The 17,855-nt window shown below is 59.5% G+C and overlaps 1 pseudogene; it reads right to left on the minus strand.

Moving 5' to 3' along the window:
- Positions 1 to 17,018, minus strand: part of LOC118615818 — a 50,829-nt pseudogene extending 33,811 nt beyond the window's left edge.
- Positions 17,019 to 17,855: the final 837 nt, after the last annotated feature.

A 17,855-nucleotide genomic window follows, 5' to 3' on the forward strand; every position in this document is an offset into this window, starting at 1 on the left:
GTGACCCGCCCCCGTCACTGGGCACCACCGGTTTTCATGTTCCCTCCCGGTTCCCGTGACGCTGGGTCTGCATTCGGCGCCCTGTCCTAGGGACGCAAGCCCGAGGCGCAGGGACACTCTGGACTGTGGAGGTCTGTTCGGGCCTTGCCAGGTCGGAACCTGGTGATCTCAGACCCACGGACTCACTACCGGGGACAGAGGGCCGACCCCGCTGGTGCTCGGCGGTCCTGCGTCCCCCCAGCGAGCGGCTCCCCGTTCTGTTCCCCGAGGGGCTCACCTGGCGTCACCTCCCCTTCGCTGAGGACTCCGGTGGCCTCAGGCACCTTCAAACCTCCATTTCTAGTGTCTGTCAAACACCGAATTCCTCCTAAGAGGGTTGTTGGCGTTTTACAAAGAGCGCGAGAGTGCCGAGCGGACCCTCAGGGGAGCCTGGTGAGGCGTCCTTCCTCGGCCCCGGCGTGCTGCTCCCTGGCCCACGGGACACCGAGCTGACCACCTCGCCCCCGGACACCACGGGTCAGCGGCGGGAACTTCAGACGCTCCGGCTGACCGCCACCGGAGCCCAGGCGGAGCCAGCCCTGCGACCTGGGGCCGTTGGGTTCGCATCATTTCACGGGCGGAGAGCCCGAGCACTGACCGGGTCGAGGACCAGGGTGGAGAACGGCTCGCCGCCCTGGATGCTCCAGCTCTCGGGGCCTCCCGGGTCCCCCTTGCGGAAGATCGTGGGGGTGAAAAGCCCGCAGGTCGGCCTCGGGAGGACCTGGAGGAGGAAGGACAGTGAGGAAGGAGAAAGTAGCCGCAGCCCGTCCGTGTGTCGAAACTCAGCTTTGTTCCCTCCTGGGAGCCGGCGCCGTGGTTCAGCTGTTAAGTGAGCGCGGAAAACCGTCCACAGTCGGGGGGAAGGGACGCCAGCCCGGCAGGACACCGAGGCCAGCGGAGACGTGATTCAGAACTAGGCCCGGCTGTGACCGATAGACCCTTTCCTGCCTAGACCCTGAGCCGGCGCTCCGTGGCGGAGGCTGGCGCGCCCCCACACCTCGGCGGTAGAACAGAGCGAGGAGAAGGAGACCGAGCCGTGCCGAGCCGTGGGCGCTGCTCTGTGACCCTGGACTGAGCATCGAGCGCTCACCCCTCTGCCAGACGCCGCTCAGGCATCGGCCAACCAAGGCAGCTGCCACCTGACCGCAACGCTTAGGAAGTGACACCGAATCAGAGCAAACGGCCGAGACGCGGGTCCTCGGGCCTGCGCAGGCGGGAAGGGCCCAGACCCCCGGCCGAGGCCGCCAGTCCAGGGGTGCGAAGGAGACTGGGCTCCCGGCCAGCCGTTCGCGTCAAGTGTCACAGACAAAGTGGCGGAAGGTCGCTGGTAGAAAGTCTCCTCTCCTTCCTTCGTACGTGGAGGTTATCACTTGCGTGGATGACGTGTTTGCGGGAGGACACTCTCCCAGTCCCCACTGTTCCTGGTGAATGTCCCGCAGTCACAGCGCCAGCGTGAGCAGAGCTGTGCAGGGGTCAGCCTCTCGCCGACTCTCTATTTTTTTTTTTTTAATATTTTTTTTAGCCCAGCCAGTGTGGCTCAGGGGTTGAGCATTGATCCTGAACCAAGAGGTCACCGGTTCGATTCCCCCTCAGGGCACATACCCAGTTTGTGGGCCTGATCCCCAGTGGGGGGCGTGCAGGAGGTGGCCAATCCATGTTCTCTCTCATCCATGTTTCTCTCCCTCTCCCTTCTTCTCTCTCTAAAATCACCTAAGGAGATATATATATATATACACACACACACACACACACACACACACGTATATATATATATATATATATATATATATATATATATATATTTAATCCTCACCTGAGGACATTTTTTCATTTCTTGTTCAGATAGAGTAGGGGGGGAGAGAGAGGGAAACATCAACATGAAAGGGACACATCGAGTGGCTGTCCCCCGCACAACCCAACCAGGGCCGGGGACAAACTGCAACCGAGGTACGTGCCCTTAGCGGAACCGAACCCGGGTCTCTCTGTCTCTCTGGCCCGTAGGCCGACGCTCTCACTGCTGAGCCAAACCGGCCAGGGCTGAGGATATTTTCCATTGACTTTTTAGAGAGAGTGGAAGGGAGGGCGAGAGGGCGAGAGAGAATCATTGATGTGAGAGAGACACATTGATTGGTTGCCTCCTGGGGATCTAAACTGCAACCCAGGTACGTGCCTTTGACTGGGAATCAAACCCTAGACTCTTGGGCCCAAGGGCTGACACTCTAACCACTGAGCCAAACCTGCCAGGACCATTTGCTGACTTTTACATCAAGATTTCTTCACCGCCTGAGTCTGTCATTATCCCGCGGAAGTAGCAGGAGGTGAATGACGACGTTGGCGAGATCCAAGCTCATCAGACGCTCACACGGGCAGCCCCCGCCATGGTCCCAAGCAGACCAGTCTGCGTGTTCTCTGTCTTGCTTCTTAAAGCTCGTTTGGCTCAGCGAGTGTCTGCAAAATATCCCCTGTGCAGGACACGCCGCTCTGCAACCCCGCACAGACCTCCCGGCTCTGGTCCTCAACTTTAACGCGCATTAAAACAACCCTTGATCTAGTCCTTGGAGAGTTTTCTTGGAGAACATCATTCTCAGCTCAGTCAGGGGTCTTACACGGCTGTGTAAGTCGAAGCTTTATATCGTTTCCTTAGATGGGTAAACGGGCAGAAGTTATATTCTTAGAAACCATTTACCGTGCTGAAGTCGTTGGAAGGAGTTCGGTTTTGCCGCAGAGGACGGGCTCCGATAATGTTTATGTTTAAGAGCATCACTCATGCCCTGGCCGGTTTGGCTCAGCGGTTAGAGCGTCGGCCTGCGGTCCAGAGAGACCCGTTCGGGTCCCGCTAAGGGCACGTACCTCGGTTGCAGTTTGTCCCCGGCCCTGGTTGGTCGTGCGGGTGGCAACCACTCGACGTGTCCCTTCACGTCTATGTTTCTCTCCCCCCCTCCCCCACTCTATCTGAACAAAAAATGGAAAAATGTCCTCAGGTGAGGATAAAAAAATAAATAAATAAAAGCATCACACATCCTCATGAAGTTATGCACAGTCAGCGGCCAGAAAGAACCAAGGGCAAAGGTGTCCTCGCTGGTTCACTATCCCCTCGCGATTCGCGAGATGCAGGCGTCTGGGCGTGAGAGCGTCACCGCCTTTGCTCGTCAGGTAGCACTTGTTCTGAGCTCTGTGCAAGCCCGGGCTGGTTTCGAAAGGACCCGATTCCGGGTGACTGGGAGGACTCGGTGTGGAATATGCAGAGAGAGAGCCGTCTCCGGGATTCCACGGGACGTGGAGGGAGGGCAGAGAAGTCTGGTTTTGTCTGTTTCTGAAATCATTTGCGTTTGGACGGGGGAAGAGGAAGTTCTAGGCTTGACCCAGGCTCCTGGGGGGGCCTCAGCTGCTGAGGCACAAGAGCCCCGTGAGCCCCGGGTGCTCAGCGGACCAGGTGACGGGCGCGTCAGGGTCCTGTCCCGCGGCCCTGCTCCCTCACAGGACACGGCCCGTGCTCCTCGGAGCTGCTCTGCGTGTCGGAGAGGAGCAGAGGCTGTTGGGCATCTGCCCTGCAGCGCCCCCTGGAGCTGGGGCGGGCAGGTGACGGGGGCAAACTCGAAGTTGGAGACACCCACGGGCACCAGGGAAGTCACAGCTGCTGACAGTTCCTGGGACACAGTTATGAAAGTCACAGTGAACATGGATCTCGGCCACTGGGACCCGAAACCCAGATCCTTAACCTGAGGCCCAAACCTGGAGCTGCTGCCCACGGAGAGCCCAGTAAAGACCAACACGGGGCTTCCAGCGGGATGCGAGGGAGTCTCTGCCCGGGGCGTCCCTGTCAGGACGAGTGAGGTGGTCATCAGGATCTGTGGTGTCCCGCTTCGAGGTCTCTGGCTCTCCCAGAGCCCCCGTAACCACCGGGGTGAGGGTGGTCCCTGGTTTCCGCAGGCGCCTCACTGCAAGAAGGCACAACCCGCCCAGTAGCTGGTGGGATGGGACGGGAGCCCGAGACTGGTTAGGGCCCCAGCACCTTGGCATGCGGGGGCTCGTCTGTCCAGTGGACTTGGAAGACGTGTCACAGGAAGTCGGGGCAGGGGAAGGTCCGCGTGGCCGGAGTCAGGGTCACCATGTGCCCCAGGCGGCTTTACTGTAAATCATGTGCGGCCTGGGACTGGACAGCGAGGAGTCGAGAGAGGGTGTCAGGGAGTCCTTCCCAGGGGAGGGAGTGACCGGCCAGGACACAGCAATGTGCTGCGGACCCGATGGCTGGAGAGGCCAGTGTCAGCGGCAGAACATGGGGCGGAGACGGGCGCTTCGTCGGCATGGTTCTCGGCCCAGGGAGCAGGCGAAGGGCCGTGGACGCAGCTGGGAGGCCGGGAGGAGTCAGTGTTGCAGGACGGTGGCGGCAGGAGGTGGGAACCAGCCCAGTTCCCACGTGGACGCCAAGGCAGGGATTAGGCCTCCGGGAAGAAAGGGGCGAAGGAAAAGGCTGTGAAGGAATGGTTGATGGGACTAGTGAGAAGTGGGGTCGGCGGGATGCTCGGGTTGTGTGGGGGTCTCAGGACCCGAGCAGGTGCAGAGGCACACGGTGAGCTCCAGTGGGGCCTCGGCAGTCTGATCTGTGAGCAGATTGTAAAATGCGCTTCCTCCTCTCACACACACTACGGGTGTGTCCTGAGCACAGTCACTGCTCAGCCCAGCAGTGTCTCCCAGGGGCCCGGGCTCTGCACCACCCCCAGCCCGATGGACGCCTCTGCCTCGGGGCCCTCCCTCGAGACCCCACCAGCCCGCGGAGGGTCCCGCAGGATTGCTGGGAGATGTTAGGGCGTCACCACCTGCGAGACTCATGCCTCGAACAGGGCCTGTGTGCAGGTGGCAGGAAGGGGCGTCTCTCATGGGCTGGGACGGGCCCCGTGAACCCTCCCAGTCACAGGCTGGCAGCCCGGGCCCCTTGCGGTCATGTCAGCAAGAGCAGGGTGAGCGTGGTGTCCTGTCCCCATCGAGCGTCTACAACGGTCTCTGTCGAGGAAAGAGTCTGTCCGGATGGGCGTCGACCCAAGTCAGACGCTGTTCACTGTCCGTTCCGTCGCTTTGCGGACGCTGGAAACTGCCTGGGAAGTCAGCCCAGCTGTTCTAGAGGCCGGACGTCTGCCCACAGTGTGACCGCCAGCGCCTGCGCCTCACGGCCGTGCCCGGCGCGGTCCTGCCCGGTCCGTGCGTCCACGCCGGGGGCCGTGCCCGCTTCGCCTCCAGGCTGGACTGGTTCGGGGAACATCAGGGCCAGTTCCGTCCTCCGGCGCATCTCCGAGTGTGAGGTGATGACGTGTCTTGACGACATACTTTGGTCATCAGTGTAAACAAAACCAAAACGGAACAGAGCACGAGAGAGAGCGGAGAGAGCCGGGCAGAGGCCTCTCGTGTGCGCTGCGCTGTGGTCTGTCACGGGCTGCGCCGGACCTGGCACACGGCTCGGTGCCGTCAGCCGGGCTGTCAGTCTGCGAGGGTCAGGGGCAAGCAAGGGCCGTCGGCGTGTGACGGCAGGTCACCGAGCCCGAGCTGGGGTAGGAGCACAGGAGAGGAGGCGTTTCCTCTGCGTCCCAAGGGCACTGGGGCAGGGGAGTGTCAACTGCACTCGAAGAAGGAGGGGCTGTAGTGAACCGTCCTTGGTTTGGACAGGACAGGGGCTCCTGCCGCTGGGCGCCTCCCCTGCGCTGGGAACAGCCGCTCCCCTCTGTGCTTCTCCGTCCCGCTGTGACGGGGGAGGGGTGCCCCCCCAGCTCACCATGACGTTCCCGTGCACGGAGCCCCGCCGGCGCCACGCGGGTTTCAGGTGCGGGTTCCTCCGTGCCGGTGACCTGGATGCCCCAGACCTTCCTCCAGGCCGCGTACAGCTGCCTGTGCACCGGGTACACGCCCGAGTGGTGCGGGGCCGCCGCGGAGCCCATGTCCGTGGGGATGCCGTGCTCCCGGGACCAAGCAGACGGGGTTCGTGGGGGCGCGTATCCCGAACCTCGTTTCACCCCGACGGTCAAACGTATCATCAAACGTCGGTTCAAACCCATCATTACCTAATCGTTTGGAGAAGTTAAAGTCATAATGTTAGGACATCCAGGCTCTGGGAGGCCTGCAGCGGTCCGCCCGTCTGCTGCCCATGCGCTTGTGTCCGCGCTGTGGGCGGGGCCAGACCTTAGCGTGCATGTGAGGGCGCAGCACGAGGGAGACAAGCCGTCTGGACTAAGTGCATCTGAGGTCCAGCTTTTGTACTTCCGGTTAGAGAGACATTTCCAGCCCCCACACAGACACACACACACCCCACACATACATGCACACACAGACACCCCCCCACATACATGCACACACAGACACACAGACACTCCCCCCACATACATGCACACACACAGACACACACACCCCACACATACATGCACACACAGAGACACACAGAGACACACAGAGACACACACATACAGACAGACACACACATGCACACACACAGACACACACGCGCACACACAGATAGGCGCACACACACAGACATGCACACACACACACACATGACTTCTTCTGTTCACTTGCTCCTGTAAACTCTGCGCGTGAGCCTGTGTGACATCTGGACCCTGCTGGGGGGATTTGGGGCGCCTTTGAAGGCTGAGTGTTCATCTGAGAAGGTCTGTTGATCCCGATACAGTCTCTTTGGTGTAAGAGATGAAACGTGACGTTTATAAAGAGAACACCCCTGGCCTCGGTGGCAGGTGGCATTTTTCCGTCTGAACGACATTTTATTTTTCCTCCTCGTCAGCCCACAGAGCCTCCTGTGACTGGACCCTGCCCTCCCCACACGGAGGGCAAGTTCACACAGACACAGGCGGCCAGGCCGCTCAGTGCCCTGCGTGGTGGATACTCTACCAATGGCTGGCTCTGTGTCACAGCCCGAGGGATAACGGGGGGAGGCAGTGTGTGGAACCCCGGACACGGGGAAACGGTCGCGGTGATATGTCATCGCCTAGGTGTCCATCAGCTCCCCCCACGCAGCCTCGCTCAGAGCCCTCTGTCCTGTGCACCCTCCGCCCACATCCGACGGCTCCCCTGGTGTCTGGGGTCCACCAGCCACTGTCCACGTCATCTGCATGGGAATGGCCATCACGGACACCTGGTGTGGTCCTCTGTAGGGCCAGGAGGGCGGCCAGGTGCTCCCTGAGAAGACAGTTGGTTTAGGGGTGCCGGGGACCATTCCCAGGCTCCTGGGGGCCAGAAGCCAACATTTCCTGCTCCCGTTTTATTGCATCTTTGTGGAAATGACCACGTTTGTGCAATTTTTATTAAAACATCCATGATGTCCCTAAAAATGGAACTAAAACAGGGCATTGCTTCTATTGCTTCTTTGCTGGTTTAAAGAAATGGCAGCTCAAGCAATTTTCCCCCAACGACAAATCATTTACAGACACACGCTCTGTGGTAGAAAAAGTCAGGGCGTTTTCATCTAAATCAGCTTAAGAACAGGGGTGCGGTGAGGAGGGACCCGACGGCAGAGCGAACTTTGATCCCAGAAACGTAAGGAAACGCAGACAAGCTGACGGCTTGCTCAAGGAAGAAGCGAGGGTGGCATCACAGCGCCGGGGCGGCACCATGACTCCGTGTCTCCTCCTGGTGAGACGGGCTGACAGGCGCTCGGGTGGACTCGAACGCCCGCAGGGCTCGGCGTGGCTTCAGGACACCGGTGAGACCAGGGGGCCCCCCGGCGGAGACGGCTCCCCGTTCTGGAATACTCGCAAATATTGGGAACCAGTGCAAACACTTTTCCCCCTTGCCAGCTTTGGCCACGGAAGAAATCAAGTCGCTTAGCCTCGTCTTTGACTTGCGTGCTGCGTGTCCCGTGAGCGAAACGCCGCGTCGAGAGTCAGCACCAGGCGCTCGGGGTCCGTCTCAGGATAGGGCCGAGGTTTGGTACGCGTGCCGACACTGTACATGTTAAGGCCTGTTCCTCTGCGAAAGCATGCGTGTCCGGTGTGGTCAGAAGGACAGGTCTGGAGGAAATGATGACGTTAGGATAGGAATCTGCCCTTTCTTGGTTGTTCGGTTGTGAAATAAAGGGGTGTCTGTCTAGGCATCGCTGAGGTTCGGCGTCAACATTCTGTGTCTCTGACGTCTCTGTGGCTTTAGAAGTGTTGTTATATTCAGACACTGAATCTAAACGGACTCTTTTCATCCATGGTCTAGTCTTAGACCAACATGTATAATTTTTCTCCTATATATTTAAAGAAGTAATAACCTCCTAAAATGGGATTGGCATATTTATATAAATTTGGTTAGTATTTTTATAGGTTTGGCCATGGAATTTTTTTTTTTTTTTTGTGAATCCTCACCTGAGGATATTTTTTCATTGATTTTTAGAGAGATGGAAGCGGGGGGGGGGGGGAACATTGATGTGAAAGAGACACATCAATTAGTTGCCTCCCACACGACCTTGACCTGGGCCAGGGGTTGAACCTGCCACCCAGGTACGTGCCCTTGACCCTGGGGTCCGAGAGCCAACTCCCTGCCACAGAGCCAGACTGGCCAGGGCGAGGCCGTGGGAGTTTTTTCAGTGTTTCACGTGTGGTCTGTGTTCGTCATGTCCAGGTGTTTGCCTGCTGGGGTTGGGAACCCACACCTGACACCTGTACGACCCCATCCACCAATGTCGCCCCAGTACGTTTAATACAAAAAGAAATTCCAGAAATGCAAGTTAAGCCAACAGTGCAGGAGCAGCACGGAGAGGGTCCCCGCAGCACGGAGAGGGTCCCCGCAGCACGGAGAGGGTCCCCGCAGCACGGAGAGGGTCCCCGCAGCACGGAGAGGGTCCCCGCAGCACGGAGAGGGTCCCCGCAGCGAGGCAGACTCAGCTGGATCTTCCTTTTCCCCGTAACCTCTGAGGAAGGATGGTTTGGGGGACCCTCTCGTCTTCCCTGATAGCATGTGATTTCTTCCAAGTACATTTCCACTGCACAGAGCTCACGGTGCCCCGCTCACAGCCCCCTTCAGAATACTTCAAGTGTCCTCCTGTCTCCCTTGAGCGTCTCCCCAGTAAACACACCGAGGAAGGTGCCCCTCGCTGCGGACACTCCAAAGAGTGCCGCCAACACTTGTCCCTCCCACAGCGACGTTGGTGCTTTTGAATTGCTACAGTGTCTTCAAGTCAACACAGGAAGGAGTTTGTAGAAATGTAACAGCAAACACAGAATTTGTGGACTTTAGGTTTTTTAGGCTGTAGCAAGATCATTGAAAATAAACTGATCTGGAGACACGCCGGAGACGTGGGAGGGTTTCGTTCCAGAGTTGGGAGCGATGTGTTTTGTACAGGGGTCCTTGAGAGGTCGCAACGCCTGAGACAATTCCAGGACAGGCTCGGCTCCCCGAAGTACTCGCAAACGCACTTGATCTTCCTGAAGAAGTGTGGGCTGATTATAGACCAGCCGTCCTCGTGTGCGCGTAGCACCGGTCTTAATCGGAGTTGACTGTCCCCGAGAGACCAGGAGAGTAGATATTGATCTTCGTTTGTGTAACGGTTACACGTCTCTGGTGTTTATAACAGCCACCCGGCAGTTAATGGGTGTGGGGTCGGCACACAAACACAAGGCATCACGTCAATCACACACAACTCTCTGAAAGAAAAACCTTGTCGAAAGTTAGCTTTTAATATTCTGCATTTGTTTACAAATACAACTGTGTATGGAAGTAGTAAGATTCCAAGCCTGAGGTTTCTGTAGTAACCAGTAACGGTATTCGTGGGACGCCAAGTCTCAGATAGGCAAACGTGCCAGTTCCATTAGCTTCGGAGTTTGACCAAGGACAAAAATCAACTAGCGAAACGAAACAAGCAGAAATGGCGTCAAACGGATGGGAGGGAGGCCAGTCCTCAGAACGTCTTTATTTCCCGTAAATTGCTCACTGATGACTCAGATCAGTGAGAAATAAAGAAGGAACATTATCCCATGTTCACAGTTTGGGGCCAGGGTCTAAAATACTTCACCAGGATAGAGAAAAACCCAGAAACCCCCAATCTCTCCGCTACTTCCTCATTCTCTGTCAGAGACCACAGAGTTTCCAAAATACTCAGGAGGGCATAAACCTAAACGTAGATGGAAAGATGAGTAAATTATAAACTACAGTACACTCAACTATGTCAGTGTTTTCCAGGCTTGGAAGAGCACATCTCAAGGTAATTTAGAAAGTAGATCGTGCAGATTGTTAAGAGCACGACTTAGGGTCGTTGAGATGGTCGCTTCTGAGCCTGTTCGACGTGACCAATGGCTTGGTGACAACGCAGATGCTGTGCACACACACCTGCCGAGAGCTTGATCCTCCCACGCGGGCCAGCGCCTTCCAGTGCCTCCGGGGCCCCGCCCTCTCCTGGGCTCTCCCAGGCCACGCCCTCCCTGTTGGCTGCAGGGCCAGGTGCCAGACCGCTGGAAACAGCCCCTCCAGCTGGAGCCCCCTGCACTGATCCCAGCAGCCACCCTGCCTGCCCTGCCCTGCGGTTCCTGCAGGAAACACGGGAAAGTCTCTTGCCCACGTTTCCTTCTTGCCCTTCGTGTGCCAGCCGACTCGAGAGCTGGCCGTGGCCCCTGCGTGGCCTGGTGAGCCTCTGCTCGGGGAACTGCTATCGGCTCCAGGGCGTTGTCCCCTCCTCTGTGGGCCTCCCCGCACCTGGACCATAATAAAGCCTACCTTTTAAGACAGTGATGATAAAACCTGAGTTCCGGAAGAAATATTTATTCCCACTTCCATCTAGCAAACAGTGAGGGGCAATCGCTGTTCCGTTACACGCACGTTCAGAGTGGGAGACCTCCACCTGGGGGACTCGGATCGCAGTCCCTCTTCTTGACTGACTTCCTGTCCCTTCTCCGTCATGAGGCTGGCTGATGGTGTTTGGGGGAGATACTCCCAATATTCCTCAGCCTTCGTGCCGTGGCACTGACCCGTCGGGGTCCGAGCCGTGGAGCCGGATGCTGGAGCCCTGAGCTGGGCCCCCGAGCTGCTGAGCAGTTGGAAGGGGATGGACGTCCCGGGGAGGGTCTGGGGCGTGGGGTCAGGGCAGTAGCATGGACGTTTCAATGCTATAGCAGCTGGCACGGCCTGAGGTCCTTTCAAGTTGAATACAAGTCCTGCGTGTCCATTCCCGAGTCTTCTGGCCCTCCCGAGGTCCTCCGCGTCCTCTTTATGAAGACAGTGCGGACGGCCCCGCATCGGCTGCCCCGCCGGTGTGGTCTCGCTGTCTGCCGGGTTCCTCCTGCAGTGACGCCCCTGCTTCCTGGCTGGAATCGCTTTGCTCCCGGTGCCGATACCCCGAACACCGAGTGTGCCTTTATTTTTTTATCCTCACCCGAGGACATTTTTTCATTTTTTGTTCAGATAGCGTGGGAGGGAGAGAGAGGAAGAGAGCGAGAGAGAAACATCGATGTGAAAGGGACACATCGAGTGGCTGCCACCTGCGCGACCCAACCAGGGCCGGGGACAAACTGCAACTGTGATATGTGCCCTTAGCGGGAACCGAACCCGGGTCTCTCTGGACCGCAGCCCGATGCTCTAACCGCTGAGCCAAACCGGCCAGGGCCTTTTTTTTTTTTTTTTTTTTATATAAGTGTGCCTTTTTATAAAGTGCCTCACGGAGGAAGAGACAGTAGCATTCATTCATCCCCTGGCTGCCGAGCACACCAATTAAACGGCGATCATATATTCCCGGAGCCAGCAAGTCTTTCAATATATTTTAAATTACATTTTGATACTATAATCTCTGTTTCCATATTGGAAAAGTTAATGTGCTCACCAAACTAAAAAGTTGCATAAGTGGCAAGAGACGTTTCAGCTCATGAAAACCCGCAGGCTCTGCAGGAGTGGGGAAGGGGGGGCGAGGGCACCCTGGGGAGCAGAGCAACCATGTTACCCCAGAGCACGGTCCTGGGCTCGGGTTTGCGTGCTGGGGGCTGGTCGTCATCCCGCGAGCACTCGTCTCAACGTCGTCCACCGTGTGAGGCGCCACCAATACTGCAGTGAAGTCCACGATGAACATTTCTGCTGATTATCTCACCATGAACAATTAAACTACCGTGACTTGCTGAGATTTAGATCCAGTCCTTCCACACAGAGGACGTATGCTGACGATTTTGGAAGGTTTCGACACAAGGCACGACTCCACCTTTCTGGTGGCATCGTGTCCAGTTTTGAAAGCTGGACACGAAATGTCTCACGCCGCGCTGTGGGTCGGCCGGCACTTGATGTCCTAGCCTGGGAACGGCAGCCTTCAGCACACCCCGCGGAAATGTCCCTGTGGTCCCCTAGCGGCCGATCTGAGAACTGACGCTGTTGTCCGACCCCCCTGCAGGCTGCATTTCCTGCGGTTGTGACTGTCAAACGCACACGAGCTGGAGGGACGTGCCTGACCCCCTGCAACGAGCTGCCAGACGGCGCTGCCAGGGCTGAGTGAACACGGACGGCGGTGCCCCGGGGGGCGGTGTCCGCGCTGCGCAGGAGGGTGGCAGGTCCCGTGTCTGCTGAGTTGGTGGAAGCGGCTGGTGTTTGGCTGTGGAAGGTGATGGAGGCCCCAGGCCAGGGGTCGGACATCATCGTCTCTCTCTTTTTAGCGGAACAGGTATTTCAACTTCCTCGAACGCGGTCACTCCGCTGAAGGCGGAGTTTCGTCCGTCACCTCCCGTCTTGTTGGAACACCCCCCACTCCCATGGCAGCCGCTTCTTTCAGCCCCTTCTCTGGGGACCCTCGTGTCCGTTTTCTCACTCAGGGCCCCGAGCTGGCGGGGAGAAGGAGGCTGTGCCCACGCGGAGATGCAGGGCTGGCCCGGGGAGGCTGTGCCCACGCGGAGATGCAGGGCTGGCCCGGGGAGGCTGTGCCCACGTGGAGATGCAGGGCTGGCCCGGGGAGGCTGTGCCCACGTGGAGATGCAAGGCTGGCCCGGGGAGGCTGTGCCCACGTGGAGATGCAGGGCTGGCCCGGGGAGGCTGTGCCCACGCGGAGATGCAGGGCTGGCCCGGGGAGGCTGTGCCCACACGGAGATGCAGGGCTGGTCCGGGGTAGGCTGTGCCCACGCGGAGATGCAGGGCTGGCCCGGGGAGGCTGTGCCCACGCGGAGATGCAGGGCTGGCCCGGGGAGGCTGTGCCCACGCGCAGATGCAGGGCTGGCCCGGGGAGGCTGTGCCCACGCGGAGATGCAGGGCTGGCCCGGGGAGGCTGTGCCCACACGGAGATGCAGGGCTGGCCCGGGAGGCTGTGCCCACGCAGAGATGCAGGGCTGGCCCGGGGAGGCTGTGCCCACGCGGAGATGCAGGGCTGGCCCCGGGAGGCTGTGCCCACGTGGAGATGCAGGGCTGGCCCTGGGAGGCTGTGCCCACACGGAGATGCAGGGCTGGCCCGGGGAGGCTGTGCCCACGCGGAGATGCAGGGCTAGCCCGGGGAGGCTGTGCCCACGCGGAGATGCAGGGCTGGCCCGGGGAGGCTGTGCCCACGCGGAGATGCAGGGCTGGCCCGGGGAGGCTGTGCCCACGCGGAGATGCAGGGCTGGCCCGGGGAGGCTGTGCCCACGCGGAGATGCAGGGCTGGCCCGGGGAGGCTGTGCCCACGCGGAGATGCAGGGCTGGCCCGGGGAGGCTGTGCCCACGCGGAGATGCAGGGCTGGCCCGGGGAGGCTGTGCCCACGCGGAGATGCAGGGCTGGCCCGGGGAGGCTGTGCCCACGCGGAAATGCAGGGCTGGCCCGGGGAGGCTGTGCCCACGTGGAGATGCAGGGCTGGCCCGGTTCCGTCCAGGGAGCCAACGCGGGGGAGGGCTTCCTCCAGCCGTCTGTGTGGACCCAGAGTCGCTCGGTGTGGGTGATGATGAGTGCGCTTCAGCCACCCGGAAGGTGTCTCAGACCCAGCTGTCCGTCTCCTGTCCCAACAGGTACGAGCTGCCTGCCTGGGGGAGCCTGCAGGAACCTCAGGACACAGGTGCCACCCGCGGTCCACCACGGTTCCCAGTTCCCGCGTGTCAGGGGCACCCGTCGGAGGAACCGTGCAGATGTCCACCTGGGGCTGGGGCAGGGGCCCTGAGGAGGCCTGGATTTCTGGCCTTCACGCCGCAGCTGGTGCACCTGATCGTCACTAGCGGCCGCGCGGCTGACTTCCGTTTCCTCCTCCACCGTGTGGGCGTGCACACCTCCGGCTCGGGTGCTGTGAGCGTGGACTCTAGTCCGAGTGCCTGAAAACAAAAGCCCTCGCTCCGTCCTGTTGCCTCGTCGAGGTGGGCGGCGTGGAAACCCTGCTGCCTCTGTGGGAAACGTGCTTAGAACATGGGCGGGGCTCCCACGAACCAAAGGCTGTTCCAAACAAAGCCGCTTCCGACAGGGAGGGCTTCTGTCCCTCTCACCTGTCACTCTAAGCGCGCCGGGAGCCCGGCCACCCTGAGGTGGTAGTGTGATGATTCGGGTTGTGACAGCAGCCGCCGTCGGCCGCGTGTGCGTGGCGTGCTCGTGGCTGTGCCTGGATGCTTTCCACGCGTGTTCTCTCCTGTTTGTCGCGGCCGGGCCAGCACGGGTCCCGGTGCAGTCTCTGGTCAGTCTGTCCTCTCCTGACAGAGAGGCAGCCAGCCCTGCTGGACTCGGCCCAAGGAGTGCGTGGGGCCTCGAGTCCGAGGACCCCTCATGCCCGTCCCCCACCAGCACCGTGAGCGGGGTGCCCGCCTGCAGGGAGGAGTGGCCCTTCTAAGACCCGCCCTCTGCGTGGACCTTGAGCGAGGAGGCTGGAGGGGACCGCGTTTCGATTTTGAATTATCCTCATTCACGATGCTTTCCGGCTGGGAATTCTAAAGAAATGCGCGCCCTTCAGTGCACGTCTGGGCTTCCGAGGTGGCTTCCCAGGCTGCCCCTCGGTTTGCAGATGACATGGCGTTTGTGCGTGTTGAGTCCCTCATCCAAGTCACGGGGGGGGGGGGTACTGTTATTCCAGATAACTCGCTGTTTTCAGGGGTACAACTGTGAGTGGTTGTCTTCCATCAGCCTTGATACACGCCTTATTTTTGGACGCTACCCGGACGACCACAGACAGCGAACGCAGAGGCCTCCCTCCCGACTCCGCAGGGTATTGTCACGGGTCCCTTCTTTGGTCTGCATGCTGTCCTTCCACACACCCCGTTCTCTCCTCCCGCACGATCTGAGGTGACGCGCACCCTCTGCTGACTCACGTGGCGACATTAGCCCAGGACAGCGTGAGCCCGGGACAGAGCTGCGGGCCGCCGGAGAGGGCTTTCCGTCCTGGTGATGGAGTGTGCCGGGCTACCCACTCCACGCGGGTCCCCGCTCCTGTTCACATGCTGGGGAGGTGGCTGCCCTCACGGGAGCCGGTGAACACTGTCCAAGTGTTCAGCCTGTGGGCACAAAGGCATCGCGCTGGCCTCTCGGACACAGTGCCAAGGTGCCCGCACCCTGGAGCTGGGAGCTGCTCTCAGGGGAGACTGGACCCAAAGACAAGCGTGGGCTCCTGGTGCCGCCCCAGCCCTTGTGCCATGTCCTCCAGGAAAAGACCCCTGTGTCGACAGGTGCTCACCTTTCCCGTGTGAGTAGGTGGCCCGTGTCTCCGCCACAGGAGCCCACGCAGACCGCCTTTCCCGGGCGTGGGCACCTGTCAGTTCTCGTCAGCTGTGACAGTCCCCTGTCCAGGGGCCGGGGCACTGCTCGCGTTGCCACAGACTCACAACCACAGGGTAGGGGTGTGTCGGGGTCGGTGTGTGCAGACACAGCGATCCCTCAGGGCGCAGGAACCACGACGCCGGGGGACACCTTCTCCTACACGTCTGTCATTTCTGGAGACGGGGTCAGGAGCTCTAGCTCTGTCTGAGAAGGTGGTGGCTGTGATTCAGGGTGTCCCCATCAACCAGCCTCCCGTGTCCCATCTATGCGCCCAGAGCTGCGTCTGTCATGAGTGGGGTTTGCCCAGAAACACGACTTGACGCTGTGGGATTTAACGGCATAACCCCTAGGAACATTGCCGTATCAGTTTTGGGGTTTGCCAATAAGGAAAAAATACGTCGTCAAAACATTACATTTGAGTTGCCTGTCAAGTGGTCGTTTCTGCTGCCTTGATGCTTTATTCTACAGACACGTGAGCACCTCCGAGAGCTGGCAGGATCCGGGGCTGCACAGGGCGGGCCCCCGCCAGGGAGGGCGGGCGCTGGGCACACCGCAGCCGCCTGTCCGGACTCATCCGCGTGTGCCCGTCAGGGAAGCAGAGATCAAGCCGGCTCTGCACAGCGCCTGCCCCTGTGGCCGTCAGTCTGCACCCGCCGCCTGGGCCGGGCACGCTCCCGCCTGCTGGGCGCCCCCTGTGCGTGTCCCGCCCGCGCCACCCCTGCCATGTCCGCGAGGGCTTTTCCTCCGTGCCCGCTGTTGGTCCATCGGCCCTTGCGCCTCGGGCCCGCCCACGTCTGCCCCTTGCCCCTCCTCAGCCCCTCCTCAGCCCCTCCCGACGCCCACAGGGCCGCTCTCATTTCCATAGTCCCACTGCCACGGGGGTTCCGGGCCGCTCCGTGACCGCTGCTCTGAGCTGGGGCCTCAGTCTGCGCGGTGGGCGCCAGGTCCGGGCACAGGTCGCTGGGTGGGAGACCTGTTGTGTGACCGGGCAGCCCCGGGTCATGAGCTCTGACCCGATGTCACGTCACAGCCTGGCCAGTGTCCTGTGAAGTCCTCTTGACCATGAGCCCTCACGCCGAGGACCCCACAGGGACACCTGTTCACCCTGCGCCGGTGCGCGAAGCCTCCACAGGGCCCTGGACGTGGGGGCCTTTCCGTCACCAGGGGGCGGTGCACTGAGTGCACGGGGCACACTCACCAGTGCGAACCCCTTGTTGAGGGCCATCTGCTCCACCAGCGCCGGCTCGTTGTGGAAGAGGTGCGGCTGCATGTGGCTCCACATGTGCGGGAACCACCAGAAGGCGGCCGCCGAGCGCAGCAGCCGGTCGTCGCCCTCGTCCTCCTCCGCCGTCCCTGCGGGAGGTTCTGCAGTTAGTCCCGTGAGCGGCCCTCGATCGTCCGTCACCTGTCGTCTGTCACCTGTCATCTATCTACCTGTCATCTATCCATCACCTGTCATCCGTCACCTGTCATGTATCCATCACCTGTCGTCCGTCACCTGTCATCTATCTGTCATCTATCCATCACCTGTCATGTATCTACCTGTCATGTATCCATCACCTGTCGTCCATCACCTGTCATCTGTCACCTGTCATGTATCTATCACCTGTCATCCATCACCTGTCCTCTATCTTTCTATCATCTATCTACCTGTCATCTATCTATCACCTATCTATCATTCTATCATCTATTTATCTATTATTCTATCATCTATCAATCATTCTTTCATCTATCTACCATCTGTCATTTATCTCTCTATCATCTATTTATCTGTCATCTGTCATCTATCTAACTATAGCACTCCTAGATACATATTAAGAAGACACCATTCACATGGTCTTGGATATATAAGATTTTGAACATGAAATGTAGCACAAAAAGTCTGTTCCTTGGGGAACACTAGAGACCGTGACACATTCTTTTAAAAGCTTTTAAACAGGAGCATTTCAAGGACAGGGGAACACTTAACTCTGAGCATCTTTGTGTAGGTGCATCTGGGGAAACGAGAGAACGCAGGTGGGAAGCAGGGAGGGAAGCTGGCGGTGATGGAGAGATGCGCAGGAGCGGTCAGGGCCCAGCCCCAGCCCCAGCTGCTCCTGGTGGCAGCCCTGTCCCCTGTCCCCTTTCTCTCCAGTCCACGGCTGCCGTCATTCCTCCCGCTTTCATGCTGGGTCACACGTCC

Source organism: Molossus molossus, unplaced genomic scaffold (genome assembly GCF_014108415.1).
Source record: "Molossus molossus isolate mMolMol1 unplaced genomic scaffold, mMolMol1.p scaffold_m16_p_4, whole genome shotgun sequence".
NCBI classification, from domain to species: domain Eukaryota; kingdom Metazoa; phylum Chordata; class Mammalia; order Chiroptera; family Molossidae; genus Molossus; species Molossus molossus.